The following is a 12857-nucleotide window of genomic DNA, read 5'->3' on the forward strand; positions in this document are numbered from 1 at the left end:
CCTCCATTTACGGCTTAGGCCGGCATCAGTGCTTCAGCAGGCAGCAGCTCTGACACCAAACCTATGGACACACCTCCAGGGCTGTCATTTTCCAGTCTGCCCCGTCTCCAAGTAGAACCACTACCTATTTCACACGGCTGTTCCTAGTTCTGGGAACACACCACGCACTGGTAGCAATGCCTCAGCCCATGCCTCGACTCATTTCCCTGCAACGCTGGCCAACAGATAGACCAACACTTCAAAGTTATGACAGAAAGTTGAGTAAGTTATACGCTTGGAATTGCATTTATTATTATTAACAAGCACAACTGTAGTGCTTGGACTATAACAAGTAATATTCTAAGTGCTTAGCAAATATTAACTCACTTAATCCTCATAATGGCAACCCTATAGGTAGGTAATGTTCATAATATTCACCTTTTTGGGGGGAAACTGAGGCCCAGGGGGGTTGAATAGCTTGCCTAATGCCACACAGTAAGTAGCGGGCAGAAACCCAGGATGAAAACCAGACCGTCTAGACTTTCGTCACTTTGCTGTGTCACCTTAATAGATGTTGTGGTTAGGGAAGGGACTAAACTGACAAGACTCTGAACTTGAGAAGGGAGAAATTAGAAAGTGACTGATCCTAGAAACTAGAGAGGATTTCAGCTCAGAAATTTCTGGTGGTGAGACCCAGAAGAACAAGAACATGGTTGGAATATTAACTTGGGGTAGTATCTGAATCCATTGAGAAATGGTTTTGTTTTGTTTTGTTTTTTTAACTTAGAAAGGCCAGCTGGATGAAGATTAATGAAACAAAAAGTAGAAAGGGAAAGAGGAAGGTGCCTGAAGTGAGACATAACCTCTTCCCTGTAAGTACTAGGGGTGGGCGTCCTGTGGGAAAGGATGGAGCTCTCTCTACAGGTTTGTCACCAGGATGGACAAGGAGAAACATGGCAACCATTGTACTGGTTTTGATGATTCCTCAAAAACCAAGGCTTTACTTTCCAAGAACTACCCACAGTAGCATACCTACCGTGTGTCAGACATGCCACCAAGTGTGTTTCCAGTCACACATTTTAATTGGAGAAATAGTTCCTATGAGGTACGCATTAGTTCCCTATGGCTGCTGTAACAAATGACTACCAATGAGCTTGCGTAAAACAAAACACACTCATTCTCTTATGGTTCTGGAAGACAGAGGTCCAAAACCAGTTTCCTTGGGCTGGAACCAGGAGTTGACAAGGCCGTCCATCCACCTTCTAGAGGCTCTAAGGGAGAATCTGTTTCCTTGACAGCATTCCTTGACTTCTGGCCACATCAATCCAACCCCAACTCATCATCACATTCTCTTTGGAGTAAACACTCCCTCTGCCTCTCTCTTACGAGAACACCAGTGGTTACATCTGGGTCCATCCAGGTAGTCCAGAAGAATCTCCCCATCTCAAAACCCTTACTTTCATCCCATTGGCAAAGTCCCTTCTGCCATTTAAGGTGACATTCATAGGTTCTGGGGATTAGAAGGTGGACATTTGGGGGCAATGGTACTATTCAGTCTACTACAAGGTAGATACTATTATCTTTCTCAGATGTAGGAAATGAAGTTTAGGGAAGTAATTTGTCTCAGGTCTACAATTTCCAGAGTAGAGATTTAAATTCTGCCAGGGAGACTTTAGGACACACTCTAAACAACTTTAACCTGTGTCCTTAATTACTGCATAATCCTTGGTTAAGAGTCACACTTAGGTATCAAGACCCAACTGAATATAACACAAGTACTGTCTCCTCTTTCACTATGTTTGCCTGGTGTATTCATGAATCTTGCCCAGAGCAGAAGAGTTCAGAAAATCGTTATACACGTTTACTAGGAGAAAGCATTTACCGTTTCATGTGCACGGAGTAATGGAAGGCTATTTAAAATAAAATAAAGTAAAATATGCCACCAAATCGTCAAGTGTCACAACAGAGGTAACCCCGTGGGAGTCTTGAGGAGACTAAAATTATCTCCAATTGTGCAGGTGAGAAAAGTGTCACTAAAGGCAGTTGTAGTTCAGCCAAGCCCTACGGCACAGAAGTAGGAATCTGGATATGTACGAATGGGAAAAAAGACATTTTAGGCATGGGAAACAGTTTAATGCTGAATGGATGAGAAATATGCATTAGACCTTTCTAAATCAACTGGCTTATTAACTCAGTAAATCAGATTTGGTCAGTCAAACTAGCTTTAGCTGATTACTTATCCAGGGCATAGCTGTTGAGAGTCATTTTTGTCATAGAACAGTAAATAAAATTGTTGAACTATAGCTTTAGGCTTGCTAAGTGATAATAGATTGCTCTAGCTGATGTTCAAGTGACTTACTTGGTACTATTCACGAAATTGGGGGTTAACAACTGCTTAAGACAACATAGAGGATTGATCTTAAATAGTACTTGAAGTAGTTACTGTGTAAAGTATCTGTTCAGTAGCTCATGGTAAATGGATGTTTATAATCCCCACTGGACAACCAACTGCTTTTCTGCAAATGGTAATGTGAATTGCTGTTGCATAAACTATAGTAATGACCACCTATCTAATTTGTTGTCCAAACCAGAAATCTTCTAACAATACTGGTCTCCTAATAAAAAGTAAGCATGAAGCTAACACACACTGGGTGTCTCCCGTGTGCCTGTGCATGCATCTATAGCTCACTGAACCCCCATAACAGCCCCCAAGAGAGGGACTCTGAGTGTCCCCATGCTGCTGGTGGAGAAACAGGCACAGGAAGGTTCAGTAGTCTATCTACCTAAGATAACACAGAGGGCGGGAGAGCCTGTTTTTAAACCATCTGCCTCCAATTCCAGGTGCCAGGAGCCAGATTCAGCCTACAGGCCTCTTCTGCTCATCTGGAGGTGAAACCATGTGTAAGGATTAGTCAAATCCTGTCTTCACTCCTCAAGGTAGCTTGAACACTTGCACGTCCTCCAAATAGCACGTAGCATAAGCAATAAGATGTTTGCCCCGGGTATTGTCCAGGAACTTGGAATCAGCTGTGTCTAGTTAGGCTGAGCTGGTTAAGACTGGAGAGGACCACCGATCTTCCACCTGGCCCAGTGCCTTTTGACCTCCTGCCATCAGAGGGCCGAAAACTACAGCCTGAGAATGTGCTGAGCCCCGTAGCCTAGTTACGCCAGCTCAGAACAATGATGGGCACACCTTTTCCCAATCACCTTTCCTCATGCTCCCCGTGCCTCATACTGCCCTGCTTCTTTTTTCTTTATCCCATAGATACCCCAAGCCCCTTGCCTTTGGGGAGGCGGATTTGAGAGCTATTGTCACGTCACTTCCTCGCTTGGCTGCCTTGTGAATAAACCTCCTCTTTGCTGCAAACCTCAGCATGTCAGTGTTTTGGCTTGCTGCGCCTCAGACAAAATGGTAGGGAGCAGTGGTAAAGGTCCCTTGCCTGTGAGGGAAGCTGGCTACTAGTAGTCACGTTGCAGATGTTTTCTCCTCCCGGGGGGGCAGACGTCCTGCTCTTCCAGAAAGAAGGGAGAAAGGCAGGAGCTGGACCCTTGCTCTCAGGGTCACCGTCACCTAGGAGCTCGTTAGAAGCACAGAATCCAGGCCCCACCCAGAACTACTGAATTACAGCCTGCATTTAACAAGATCCACAAGAGAGGCATACCCATATTAAAGTTGGAGAGGCACCAAGCTGGAGTCCACGTAGCAGAGAAGCAGACAGGATTCTAGACCACGCAGAGTGTTAAAGGCCAACAGTTTGTTTTCTATTCTCAAAACAATGTTTTTGAGCCATGTTTATGAGCAATGTCCCAACTTGCTTCTAAGGTTTCTTGTGTGAAGAATGGATTGGAAGGAAACAAGATATATGGACACTAGTTCGGACCTCATTGCAACAGACAGGCAAGTTCAGTATTAGGATGTTGAGGAAGAGTTGACAGATTCAGAAGAAATTCAGGAGATAAACTGAAGCGGGCTTAATGGGGTATGAGACGGAGGAAAGGAAGGTCTTAGGGAATTTAAGGGTTTACTACACGTATGAGCAAAGCCTCAAAATTCATCATTTGAACGTACAGAGGTAGAGTTCTCAAAGGACACTGGTTAGGAAGCAACAGTACGCCCTTTATAATTCCAAGAGACAACACAGATCAACTGTCTCGATGGAAAACTCGGCGGTACCGGTGCGTTTTTTCACTCAAACTTAGTTCCGGTGCCTATTACTCACATTTTCTGTGCCTAAACAACACAGCTTGAGGAACTGAAGGGGATCCCATCCTGGTAATTAAGGAGGGTCCCCAACACTGACAGTCCCATCTTAAAAAGCAGTCCCGCTGCATTTTACCCAAGGAGCAATGGCCAGAGCCTCCCTTTTAAAACGATGGGGAGAAATCAGAACATCACACACTGTCCCTTTCAGCTACTATGAACTGAGCCGCGAGACGACCAGCACCCCCTAGCACAGCGCGGACGGGCCAGCGCACGGGGGCCACTGTGACAGGCGACAGCACAAGAGACGGAAGCCCAGGCCCAGGGGCTCCGAGCTCCACCGGCAACGCCCAGGGGCCAAGGCGTATTACCTTTCCGGGATGTGCTTTCCGCCCTTCCTCGTGGCCGACGAACTGGCTCATGTCACCCCCGCCAGGAGTGCCAAAGTCGCCAACCCGGCATCCCCGGTGCCAGCACAAGGCCACGAACCACAGGCGCCTAGGCACAAGCCCACGCAGCTCGCGGACCTCCTTCTACCGCGCATGCGCCACCGCGTGGCGTGTCGAGATGACTGTCATCACGCAGGCGGATTAACGCGCTTGATCGGTAAAGAGGATTCTGATGCCTGCAATTTCCCTCCTTAGCCGGAGGCTGGTAGCACACGTCCGTTAGTTCGTGTGTGTACCCTTCAGCATTCCAATCATACGGGACATGGAAAGTTGTCCGACTCTCCCAGTTTCTTGTGTGGTTCTTTCAGATATTTCCCAAGCGCTTACATTCACACTCGTATCTTGTATGTAAGTATTTGTACGTAACAGGTATCCTGTAGTTTATAGAAGAGCAGCACACTATACACGTACTACATACATAGTCTACAATGTGTCTTGGATAGTGACGCTGTTATCTTTCTAAAATATAAACTTGGCTGGATTGCTCTGTCGCTTGAACATCTTCACTTAGCACAGAATACAGCCCAGGTTGTTAGCACAGCATTGAGAACTCTTTATAAACAAATATCAGTCTGTCTCTCCAACTGAATTATAAGTTCAAACTATGACTTACAAGGACCTACATCATCCACCTCCCTCCTTTGCCCTGCCAGCCTCCCCTGATCTCATTCTCTACTGCCCTGCCCTCACTCACTTTCCCCTGTCCAGCCACACTGGCTTCCTTACTATTCCTCAAACATGCCAAGCACAGGCGTGCCTCAGGGACTTTGCACCTACTATTCCTTCTGCTTCAGAACACACCCTCCCACCCCATCTCCACTCTCCCAGAACACACCCTCCCACCCCATCTCCACTCTCCCAGATATCCAATGGCTTGTTTCTCACCGCAAGGCTCTGCTCAATCGACATCTTAATAGAGGGGACTTCCCTGATCACCTACCACATTCCCTCACCTCTTCATCTTCTTTTGTTATTCTCCAAAGCATTTACCACCGCTTGACACTCCACATATTGACTTATTTATTCATCTCTCTCCCCCACTAGAATGGAAAGTACGTAAGGGCAAGAACTTTGTTCTCTTCCTACTTCCTAGAACAGTGCCTTCAACTTAGAAGGTGTTATACAAATATTTGCTGAAAATGAATGTATGACTTCTTTGCCCTTTCACACTACCCTCTAGTCACACCAGAGGCTGCCCCTCCAGAGCACAAGTTCAAGCCCTGGGCCTTTTGTACCTGTCCCCAATACCTGGGCTGTCCTTTCCTCATTCCGGCAAAATCCTCTTCCCCCAAGCCCAGCTCAAACGCTGTCTCCTCGGTCAGGCCTTCCTCAATTTCTCCTCTATATTCCTGCTGCACTTGATTCTTTTATCATAATTAACCCACTTATACTCACTACATGTTTCTCTTCCTAGACAACTGTAAGTTGCTACTGAACAAAGACTTCTACTCACCTCCGTATCCCCGTGCCCTAACAACAAACCTATAAGGCTCTCGGTGTTTACTGAAACAATTCATTTTCTGAGTCTCTACCAATTCTAGGGAGTGCGTAGTATAGTCTCCTCCTCATTATCAGTGAGCCTGGCATCTGTGGGAGGGCCTTACAGCAGAGGAAGTCACCAATGGACCATAACTAAGGTCCTGAGACTGCAATGGCAGACAGCATGGTGAAGTTAGCCCACTGCATGCAGAAGACCCACAGAGGAGTCAGCATATGCAATGGACTACACTTGGTATAACATGTGAACAATCAAGGTTTACAAACGTGTTCTCATGCACTTGTAAGGATCTTCTAGCCCACGCGGAACAGACAGAACACACACAAAGGAGCCTGGAGGAAGTGAGTAGGCCGGCAGCTGCGCCCTAACGTCTTAAGAGGTAACATTTCTGTGACTACAGTTTAAACACATCAGATAATTTGCCTCCTTTCTAGACACCCTGGTTATCACAGGACAGGCCAAGCCTCTCAAGTTTTAAAGCTAAAGTACACGGAAGATCTGTGAATAGGGCTGAAGATATTTAAGAGCTAGTACCTGCATTAAGCAACCAGGTTATAGAATGAAAATTTATCTTGAAATTCCAGTCTCTCCCTCTCTCTCTCGCCTCCTATCCCCTATCTTCCCACCTCCATCTCTATTCCCTCTCCCCTACTCCCTGTTTTATGTATATACGTGCATCATTTTATATATACACGGAATATTTACTGTCTGTTAATAAAGTGCACACTCCTCAGGCTAAATTTAGAAAGAGGACAAAATGAACACTTTCACATGGGCGTCAGTGGTGTTCCAAAGACAAAAGATTCCTCAGTCTTAAAACATGGCAAACACCATGTTCCTTCTGATAGTTAGATGCTAGAAAAAGGCAAGTGGATCCTTAAAATTCACACGCTATTAAGACCTACTATCAACAGAGTAGATCTTAAAGCGGAAACAAGAAAACACCAGCCTTTTAAGTTCTTCCTGTCTGAAGATAAGAGTAAGAGGTGGTAGTGTTCTTCCTCACTTGCACCCGAAGGGTAAAAGCAGCAAAAATATCTTAAACACATATATGATGAGGAAGTCACTCTACCTGGTCCACTCTGTTTTGTTTTGCTTCTAGGGATCTGTCTCACTCTGAACCTTTGCTTTTTGTTTTCTCTTTTATGTACGCTAAGAACCTGAGAGTCTAAACCTTTTCTTCCACCTCTCAACCAATAAACAGGACAAAAGAACATTTTTATGTTTTCATGTATTTTCCATTCAAATTTTTAAAAAAGAGATAAGTAAGCTAGCTCAGTTCATATTTCTCACAAAGATCACTTTCCAAACTAAACTAAATTGTTTGTGACCATAAACAGGAAAAACACCGTACTCTATTAGCACCGTCTGACATTTCCACCTTAATGTTACCAAACACAACTTGACACTAATGTCAGAACTATTAAAAATGTTAAAAATCCCCAACCCCACTCAAAATGCATACCAAAGTTCAGGTAAAGGAAAAACAAAAACAAACACAAAAGCAACTCACCGTTATCTTTATGTTCTTTCAGAAACCCATTAACAGCACACTGGAATTTAAAACTAGTGTCGTCATCTGACACCTGATGCCCAATTGTACACATTTTTAAATAAGGAAGAGTTTCTGGTAAGTCCTACAAGGCAAAACCATGAAAATATGTATTATTTCCTTTGTAGGGAAAGAATAAAAAATTAATTAGAGAAGGCAGAATATAAACCAGGAGAGTACATTAAACTTTGTATGTCAGTCATTCTGATGAGAGCCATTTTTTCCAAAGCTGCTTTAACCAGTAATTATCACTTGATTTTCATTAAAACTGCAGAACGGACAGTTACCAGGCATGCAAAAGGAAAAGCAAATCTATGTGAATGAATGCACATGTAACTCAAAATGATATAAACAGTTCTACCTACATTTATGTTCTATCTTACATTTCAAGGGCCATAAAGCGGCTGTGATTTAAGGAGAGTAGTAGAATAGAGTCAGAAGAACTTGGATTCGAATTAGGAAACAGAGGCAATTTCAGGCATTGTTGAGAACTGGTATTCTTGAGGTGGGAGAAAGTAGACTATCAATAGAAGACAGAAAAGGATAAGTGAAAATTCTCTAGTTCTGAATTTAAATGGAAAGTAGCAGGAGGAACCTATGACATATTTTAAAAATATTAAAAACAAACGTACATATTTCCTAGCTCTGACCACTGAAAAAGTCTAGAAACAACTGATGTCATGTCAAAAGGACTCAGGAGTCACCGAGAAGCTCCAACTGGCCAAAGATAGGGCCTCAGTTAGAATAATAACTGTAACGGAGTCCACGGTGATAGGAATAAATAAAATTTTACAAAACTGGTCAACACTGGAGGATATTTGTGAATCAACTCATTATTTTGAAAACTGTTAAGTAAAAGAAGAGAATCATGCCTCTACAACTGAGCAACCAAACAGCTGATGAGGGGAATCTTCTCCTCGTACAAATATACCCAGCTAATAAGTGAAAAAAGGAACAACAGAATTCACCATTCTTTGAAGCCTCAACTGAATTAATGGATGTAGGCATGAATCATCAGTGACTGCTAATACCACAGAAAGACACAACTATATACGTCTCCATGGAAGAACACATCATCACCCGTGAAACTGTCTTGCCAAAACAAAACATGCAAGCTTCATTCAGATCAACTACCGATTTACAGGAAATAAAAGGACTGAAGAATATGTTACCAACACATGGAATGTAATCATCGGCATCTAGATGGGACAAATTACCTGGTTTCTTTAAAAACAAAATTCAAGGAGGAAAAAAAAAGTGAGAGAGACATGGAGGGAGAACCTATAGATTAAACAAGACTTCAGAGACCTAACAATCCACGGCAAAGTGTGGACCTTATTTGGATCTAATTCAAAATTCTTATAGACAATTTTTTATGACGTTTAGGAGACAACTGCAAATTTGAGCACTCCCTGGGTATTTAATATTAAAAAATGATATTAAGGAATAAAAGTCCTATATTTTAAATGCACGTACCAAAAACGTACAGGTGTAATTTACATGTTGTCTCGGAGCTGCTTCAAGATAATACGGAATGGGGTGAAACAGGTGGGGGTATAGATAAAACATGACAGCCATCAGTTGGTAAATAAGAAAGCTGGATGAGTTCATGGGTATACAAGGAACACTCACAGTAGTTTTATACTTTTGTATATGCTTAAAATTTGTGATAATTGTTTAAAAACAAGACGACACTGTAGAAAACAGTTTGGCACTTTCTCACAGGTTAAGCGTAGAGCTTAGTATTTGGCAGTAGGCTATGATCCAACAACTCTGCTACTACCTACGCTGCACATCTAACAGAACTGAAAGCAGGGATTTGAACAAATATCTGTACACCAATGATCATAGCAGCATGATTCACAATACCTACAAGGTGGAAAACAACCAAGTGTCAATCAACCGTTGAATAACAAACTATGGTCTATATACACACAATGGGATTTTCTAAGCCAAAAAAGAAATGGCATTTCGTTACGTGCTATAACATGGATGAACCTTGAAAACACGATGTTTAGTGCAATAAGCCAGACACAGAAGGACAAATACTGCAGATTCCACTTACACGAGGTACCTAGAATAGGCCAATTCACAGAGACAGAAAATAGAATAGAGGTTACCAAGGGTTGGTGGGAGGGAAAATGGGGTTGTTACTGTTTGATGGTTACAGAGTTTTTGTTGAGGACGATGAAAAAGTTTTGGTTCTAGACAGCGGTGATGGTTACACAACACTGTGACTGTACTTAATGCCACTGAACTGCATATTTATAAACGGTTAAAAGAAATATGATTTCTCTATATTTTACCACAATAAAAAAAAAAGCAATAACAGAGCTGAAATTTCAATTCTTCCTTTTCCGAGAGTCAGTTTCATCGTCTGGAAAATTAGTAATTGTAGTTGTCTATCCTCTGAGCTTAGTGCAGGGTAAGCACTCAGTAGGAGATATCAGTACTACTTCCACTTCAAGAGCAAAGGATTGCTGTGAAGATTAACTAAGTCAATGGATATGAAAGAACTTTCTAAATGGCAAACTGCTCTACAAATATTAAAAGACATTAGGTGTTACTGTCTCCCAAGGCCATGGAACAGGTCAGAAGGAGGATAATTCTTTTGCACTGGAATGTCCTACATGGGCCAAGAGAATAGATGGGTTTCTGTACTATATCAGAAGGCATCAGGAAAAGGAAGCATAAAACTTAGAGAACAATTGTCTTTTACACTGATGCTTAAACATGCTCAGGCAACTGCTTAACATAAGTGCTAAAGACATAATGGACATACCTTTCTTTCTTTTTAGGATACTACTGTAACTGCTAAAAGTTTACTTCATTTTCAAAATGTAGAACATGGAAGCTTATAGAATTTCTTAAGCATATCTAGAGCCTACTGCCAAATACTATAGTTCAATTCATATCTTTCATCTCATTTTGAAACAGCAATTACAAATGTGTATTGAAGGAAACCACTAGCTTCCCTTTTTGAACCCACGAGAGAAGGCCAGGACTCACCTTAGCATAAGATGATAACTACTGAACTACTATGAATTATTACAGTATCAGAAAGAAGGTCATTTTCAATTACGCCTTCCATTTACCTCTGGCTTGTAAGAGCGGCGAGTATTTGCTAAGTCAATAATCAGCCCAAGTTCTTCATTCTGTCCTTGGATTTTGTTAAGAGATCCAAGGGGGAGAAACGTTCTTCTGGAGCAAGATTCTTTTCAAAACTCTGTCAGAAAGAATAAAATAAGGAAGAACATATGTTTAAAATCCTTTACTATATTATCCATTTATTCAAACCCTGGGATGCTAACATATGAGATTCAAAGTAAAGTTTCCTCCTCTGTAGCTTACAAGCGATATTACAATCCTTTCTTCCAGAGAGATTAGACGGAAGAAAATAAGCTCACTTCTATATAGTTATTTCTATGTTTGTTTATTTCATGTTGGTCTCCTAACCTGACTCGAAACTCCCAGAAGGCAGGGACCACATCAATTTTGCCTACCACTGTATTGCCAGCTCCAAGCGGAGTGCCTGAAAATAGACACAGAAATAAATACTTCTTGAATATCTACATATAGGAAGGATGGCTTTCACTGCTAAATATTCTTTCATGTATTTGGCTTATACATGTACCCTGTTCCACTGATCTCTTTGGTTATTCAAGTGTCAGCAACACACACTTTTTTTCTTAATTAGTAGACTAGTTTTAGAGCAGTTTGAGATTCACAGCAAAACTGAGCAAAATGTACACAGTTCCCACTTATACCCTCTCTCCTTCATCCCACACAGCCTTCCCCATTACCAACATGCCATACCAGTGTGCTTCATTTGTTAGAATTCATGAACCAACACTGACACATCGTTATCAATCAAAGTCCACAGTTTATTGCATTCATGGTACAAGTAACCGACTATTTCTTTATTTCTAGTATAGTCATCCCCAAACATTTACATACTGAGATACATATTACTTTCTTATAAATTACTTTATTCTTTATTTATAGTTAGGGCATTGCATTGTTTTTTTTTTTGTTTTTTAATTAAGTACAAAAGTTGGTTGTATTTGTCTATGAATCCCATTTCTGGATAGTAAAAGAGGTATTAAAAAGTATTTGCTATAAAACGGGAAAATGGAGTACGACGGGGTTGAGAGCCAGGGCTCTATATGGTGAATTCAGATTTCTGGAAGAATATGGTATTAACTTTTGCTCACCTTTTTTAAAGGAACTTTGAAAGCAATGAAACGAGTCCCAGGCATCCGCTGTTCAACTGGGAGATAGTCTTTCCACCTGTTAATATATTTTTTGTTAGGCAAATTTTATGTTAGGCTGTCTCCCTGCACAGGATGAATGCGCCTTGAAAATGGAAATCATATCCCTCTACATCGGCTCCCAGGTGGTCCCAGCGTCCCGACCCCGACCCCGGCCGCGCGCGACACACTTTCCACAAACTGACACACACGGAACCCGCGCGACGGTCGGGTCGCGCGGGCTTCCCCGCCGGGTCGCCTGGACGCCGGTCCCCCGCAAGCCGAGCGCACGAAAGGGCGCCCCAAAGGCGCCGGCCCAAGGCGCCCGCTGCGCTTTCCCTTTGGAAGGTGGGCTGCGGGGCCCAAGCGTAAACCCTGAGACAAGGAACACGCGCACCACGCCGCCACGGGGGACGACAGGCCGGGCGCCCACCTAGCCGGACACCCTGCATTTCTGGAATCACCGGACGCCTGTGTAAATTTCCGTCTGGCCTGTCATTTTCCAAAGGCCACTCAAGATCAGGGGACAGAACGCCTCCTCTCCAAGTGTCCTGCCAGCCCACCCACTCAAGATCAGAGGGACAAAATGCCTGACTAAAACAAAACAAAACAGAAACACAAAAAAACTGGAGAGAGGGAGGAAAGGGTGCCCTGAAAAATTAAAAAAAATTAAAAACACTAAGCACGTTGACAGCGCTAAGAATAAACTACCAGGAAAAAGAAACCCTACATGTCAGATCCTAAAGTACAGAAGGGCAAGCCCGCCGACATTCCAGGCCCGGGGGGACCGGGGGGACCGGGGTCCCCAGCCCTGCAGAGCCAACCGCAGACCGGCTCGGGCGCCCCTCGGAAGCGCGGGGTCCCCGCGGCCGAGTCTGTGCCCCCCGGCCGGCGCCGGCTCCCCTCTGCCCACCCTGCGCGCGGGGGC

General features: G+C 43.2%; 1 long non-coding RNA gene across 1 annotated transcript; it reads right to left on the reverse strand.

Moving 5' to 3' along the window:
• Positions 1-1326: 1326 nt before the first annotated feature.
• On the reverse strand, positions 1327-12842 carry LOC114888778. The gene is made up of 3 exons (XR_003791885.1): positions 11894-12842; positions 10775-10905; positions 1327-7764 (listed from the first exon to the last, which is right to left on the reverse strand). It is a non-coding gene; the product is annotated as an uncharacterized LOC114888778 (long non-coding RNA).
• Positions 12843-12857: the final 15 nt, after the last annotated feature.

Source organism: Monodon monoceros, unplaced genomic scaffold, assembly GCF_005190385.1.
Source record: "Monodon monoceros isolate NGI ecotype Baffin Bay Population unplaced genomic scaffold, NGI_Narwhal_1 Contig4839_ctg1, whole genome shotgun sequence".
In the NCBI taxonomy this organism is placed as follows: domain Eukaryota; kingdom Metazoa; phylum Chordata; class Mammalia; order Artiodactyla; family Monodontidae; genus Monodon; species Monodon monoceros.